This window comes from Varroa destructor, unplaced genomic scaffold, assembly GCF_002443255.2.
Source record: "Varroa destructor unplaced genomic scaffold, Vdes_3.0 BEIS01000003.1, whole genome shotgun sequence".
NCBI classification, from domain to species: Eukaryota; Metazoa; Arthropoda; class Arachnida; order Mesostigmata; family Varroidae; genus Varroa; species Varroa destructor.
The window spans coordinates 45,107,726-45,113,581 of record NW_019211456.1 but is presented as its reverse complement, the minus strand read 5'-3'; positions in this window follow the sequence as shown (position 1 = coordinate 45,113,581).

Genomic DNA, 5,856 nt, shown 5'->3' with positions numbered 1-5,856 from the left:
AAGCGACGTATTATCGTTTGAAAAACGAATCGAAAAATAAGTGGGGGGGGGGGGGAACAACAGGGCATATTTAGTCTGTAAACACTAAAGTAAAACAGCAAGTCGTTCGCACGTGACTAGCACGCCGGCGCGTACGTTTCATTCAATCGGCTTCTAAATTTATTGGAGTGATTCCGCAACACGTTGACTTATAGCTCGTGAAGAATGAAGTCTCAGGACAAACGTTTCAAGTTGTACACCCGGTATTGTATCGGTATAGTATCAGATGGCTTATTAGCAGCAAGCACCTATATTTCCCTCAGCTAGGTGTGCTAATACGCTGTACAAGAAGCTTTAAGATATATAAGCAGTCCGAAAGTGAACTTAGGCCTCTATTACCTGTCGTCAATAGACTCGGCCCTGATTACGTTTTGAAAAAGGAACTGTGTAGGACACATATGCGCTAGCATATCTGAGATAAAGAGAAGATCTGCGACGCCAAAAATAAGACAAACCTGACGAAACAAAAGCGGCCACAAGCTCCACGATACAAGAACGTTTGAGCCAACCAAGGAGCGATGACAATCGACAAAACCTCAATCTGCCCATCATGTGGCGGGTACAACAAGTGCGGTGAAAATTGATTATGATAGATCAAACTAGAAACTGCCCTCTCAAGTAACGAAAAGAAAACCAAAGGGTAAATAATCTACTTTAATCTGGCTTATTTCCTGAAAATTAGACGCTGGCGAAATAGACTACTTCTAAAGCAAGCAGCTATAGTATGAATAATAAAGAAAACCTCGCATGTGGAAGAGCTTATGCCCGTTAGGGTATGCCGAACCTGTTTGACGACGAGCGCATTCTAATCTATGGCATGTCAGCAGACTGACAATTAGTGAATACTTTGGATTTGGCAGACGAGATTGAAAAAGCGAAAGGACAACCTGAACCTCCAAAGCATTGGCCGAGAATGCCAGTTTCCTGAAGGCTAGTCTTATCTAAACTTCCAAATCGTATAGAGTATTACACTATAGCTCGTGAACTAAATCGTGCTTTTTACAAGACCATTCAAAAGAACAATTGAGTCGCGCGGAATTTCTCTGCGCTGTATTGCCAGACGATTAAAAGTAGACTGCCACTGCTCAAAAGTCTGAAGCAACAGCCAACAGCCTACTGACGAACGTGTGTAGGTTACACAAATAACTACTATATTACTACGCTATTTGATAGGTTACAGATTAGTAAATAAGAGATCGCCTTGCAGGTTTCCGATGTAACAAAACAGCTAGAGAGCATCTGAGTATGATCACGACCAAGCTCGGTCCTATACGAATGGGGCATAATGTCCGTAAAGGGTTCTTATTAATGAGGCGTCGTATTCGGTTAGCTAGGTGCGAACGCTAGGTAATATGAACTGAATTTAGTGGCAGCAAAAGCACTGAAATAGCTTTCGAAGGTCTATCAAGATCCTTAGACTCTTCTTAACTCAGCTGTCGACTATATATCAATACAGCACTTGAAATCAGGGGGAAAAAGGATCCTAACATCTTCATTATCAAACCCCTCATATGGTCGTCGTTGGACGAAATTCGATTTACTTCCATAGCGTCTCAACGAAATGTAGATGGCGGGCTTCACCGACTGAGTGACGGCGTGAGTTCGTGTAGAACTAAATACAATACGCCAACGGCCGCGGAGTTTACTGCTATTTATGAAGTGACTGGATAGAAATGGCTCCTTCACGGATAATTCCCCGACGCAGTTCCCAATGCAACTAATAATTAATACTTTTCTTTGCACCATTTTTCTAGACCAGGCTGTACATGTGATGCATATATAAATACACAGGATATATGCCTTAATACGCATCCGAGTACGATTAAGGTAATGGCCATCTTTTTCTTATCTCTATTTTAAATTTTTTTGTTTGCATATGATGAAACCTTATGCGGCATTGAAAAGCGTTTTCACATTACAAGGCTGTTATTATCATTAGATCATGATACCCAAACCAGCCGATATAGCAGTGGCAGGTACAACAGGACAATAAAATAGGGAGTATTATTCAAAAATGGTTTGTGAAGGTCAAAAACGCATTTACTTCGGCCTCTTGAGTTTGACAGGGATTGCCTTACGCCTTCTTTTTTACAGAGAATTATTTTTAAATGGCCTTAAATTTTTTAGCTATAAAATTACTATTATAGACAAAACAAAATTCTTTGGGCCTCTTCCATATCCTTTTGACCATCAGGTTTATCGTTTCATACAACCTGGTACTCTAGTGTAACGTCAGACATATATGTGATGACCTATATGTCCGATTTGACTTCAGGGTTGGCAGTAATACTGCAAATAAATAACGTAACGAATACATAGTGAAATTGTGCCCCAAATGAGCAAAATGCAACTGGAGTGAGGCAGGTGCAAAGCTGTTATCTCTACTTTTTTTCTAAACCCAGGTCCGCTTTTCAGCCCCTAAGCCGATCTATAAATGGAAATAGCCACTAAGGACGTTTTACAGGTAGATCGGCAAAGATTGCAGCAGATTTCAAACGGAACATGATTATGTTAACGAGTCTCTTTGTTCAAGAATCTGGGGGTACTCAGATGTGGCAGACGTCAGAGGATCCAGAACTGCTTCAGAGGAACTATTGTTCTAAAAAGAGAATTACATGACCTTATGGCGATTTACTTCGTTTACTTCGGTTAAAAGGCGATTCACTTCGTATGCCTCAATCCCTTTTCGCCCTCTGATGTCCTATTGACATGTCAAAGACCCTGAAATGTCCTAGCAGTAAACTGGCTGACAGGGTTATGAGTCAATATTGCGACTGAGGACGAATTTTCTGCAGCGCTTATTTAACTGCTTATTGTTTAAAATAGCACTAGCAACAGACTAAATGCTTACGAGTTTTCTACGAGGTCTTTCGAAAGATGGATTTAAATGTATGGGTTAATGCTTTTTATTTGTTGGAGAATCGAACACATACCAAAAAAGAAAGAAAGCCGTAACTCCAGGATTCAAATACATTCAGGTAAGAACCCTTGCCGTTCCCCTAAGATAAAAATTCAGCTATCACAAAATCAGGTGGAACATAATACCCATTAATACTAGATTGAAAATTGGCGATACATACATACGTACAGGCGTCTGAAAATCATTCATGAGAGCGTCATATCGGAAGTAGGATAGCAATTTCAGTCGACTCCTAAAGACACCAGATTTCAGAATTAGTTAGCATACCTGCGTGAAAATATACATTAAGGTCATTTGTTATTAATTATAGGATCTATTGTAGACACCAAAAAGCTCCAGTCATCATTATAAGAAAAAGGGCATAACTCCCAGGTAAATCCTGCAGTTGAAAAACATCTCGTTATGTAGGCTACGGCCTATTTTTTACGTACGTGTTTTATATTTACTGCTATGCAAAAAGATCGACGAGCTGAAGGCATATTTCGCAAAAATTCATTTCATATTGAAAGAGCGATAATGAGTTACAAACTTCTTTAGGCAATTATTTTTGATCTGAGATCTTTCCAGTTCTAAGAAGTTCTGATTCAATCGGAGTTTATTTCTATTGGCCAGGCTAATGCAAGCAGGTATCTCTTCGTCTAAAGGGTTACAATAAAGGGTTGACTTTTTATCATACAGATAGTTTAAAAAACGTAATAGACAAATCGTTGGGACAGTGTATTTGTTTGGAAAAATTATTCGAGGTTAGGTCAGTTCTGCATATTCACGTGCCAGTCAACCAACCGGGTCAACGCTGATTTCAAACAACTAGATAATACGCTATTTTATTTGTTAGTTCCATTTATATCATTCAGTTTCAAAATGTCTACTTAATTTTTTAGCTTTAGAGTAATAAAGCGCTTGTATTTTTTTAGACTTGTCCTATGTATCGTATTATGAATATAACGTCGTTTCAGCTACACCATTGCTATTATTCAAGTCTATTGAATGAACGTAAAACGGTATCCTTTATTTCACTGTATCTCATTCGAACGCATATAACTTACAAACGATCATGTCCTTTTAGCCAAAACCTTGAAATACTCAACAGTGTCGAATAAGGCGTCTCACAGGTTGGTGGAGCTGAGGAACAGCTGCAAGTGAACACTGCCTTTCAATCAGGAACATATAGTTCCTGACCTGACATGCCTTCCGAACTCTCCCCTATTCGGCGTTTGCGCAATAACTTTTGCTTGTAACGGACGTAATATACCTAACGGCGTCTTCCGGTTCTATGCGTACCATCAACGTGGGATGATATCGCTCGTTATAAAAAGCCCATTTTGAGCATGCCTACAATTAAGGACAAATGAGTTGAAGGTAATTCTGTGAAAGGATGATTGCCGGTGAAACGGTTCGGTTAAAAATTAGCAAAGCACAGTCAGGTCACCATAGCGGAAGTCATACGTATATAATGCCAACTACTAGATATGCCATGCTGAAATATATGCGAAGCTAGCTGATTTCCGTGAACAGCCGAGAAGAACGATGTATAAAGGAGTTCAGTGCTTTATTAATAATAGCTGGCCTGTGGCTTTACATTTAGCCAAGTTGAACTTTGTAAAAGTAAGGTTTTCTAAATAGTACGTTTCAGGAAAAGACACCGCCTAAAAAACAGTTGGCCCAAAATTTGTCACTAACGAAGAGAACTTTCACGACAGAAGTTCAATGACAAAATCTAATCGTATAGCGGAACTGGTGCCCTTTTAATAAGTGACAGAGGTGGCTGAACGTGATAACCTTAGCGTCATACCTTTTTCAGTTCTCCTGAATGATCTCCCAAACAACAAAGTCGGTAAGCGTGAGCCTGTAAAAGCAGAGTACTTATTGTACACTGATGAACTCGCGATTTACGAGACAAGTCGCTTTGCGGCTCAGCAGATATCGGCCCGTTTTCAATAATACGTAACATGCGTAAACCTAGGTACGAAGTTCCAAAAACCAGGGCCACTAGCAGTAAATAGCATTTTCTCTTTTTACTCCTCCCTCCCAAAATACGTGAAGCTTATAGGCTTCGCTCTATTCTACCCAGTTCAACCGAGCAAGTAACAAAACGCCTGATAACGAGCGCTGCCATCGAAAAACTGTCACCTTTTGCCTAAGTACTGCCATACGCCCCTTCGATATCAAACTTACACTAGTACTTTCACACGGCATCGAATTCCCTGGAAGAATATCACCACAATCCGAATATATAAACTACACCTGGTGAAGCCTGCTTCTCTCAAGCGTCCTGCCATAACCGCTATGTGCGTTGCTGGCGGTCGAGCCCTTCTTGTCGAAGAACTCCAATGTTTGTTTGGTCTACTAGAAACGCCCGCTTATTTGCAGTTTATATTTACAATGGCATGACGAATGATTGAGGTCCAGCTAGGGTTTTTTGCCACCGACACTTCGGTGGCCGGAACATGGAAGGAATCGCTGCGCAGCGGATGGCTTTTGTCATATCATACTTAATGGTCCGTACTATGAGCCAAACAAACGTTGCACCCATGCGCGCTGCGGATGCCCCTGTGAGCAATCCCAAGCAGGTTCAGGTCTAACAACACCCTCTTTGAACAGCGTTACGTAGATAAAGACAGCGTAGTCGTAGCGCATTCTACTTTGTACTTCTATATATCTATTTTGTTTTTGCTTTTTACCTGAATATTTTAAAAAAATCCGAAGTGTCTATACACAAACGTGAAAGCTAGCACAAAAATGAATACTACAGATACGCCGAAATCTATAGCGCCTACAAATTATGCAAACTTCTCAAGTTAAAAACAAACAAACAATTTAGATTGAACGAATGACATAAAGCTTGCAGAAAGCATAACTGTACTAGCGAAAAGTCTAAATAAATCAGCGAATAGAAG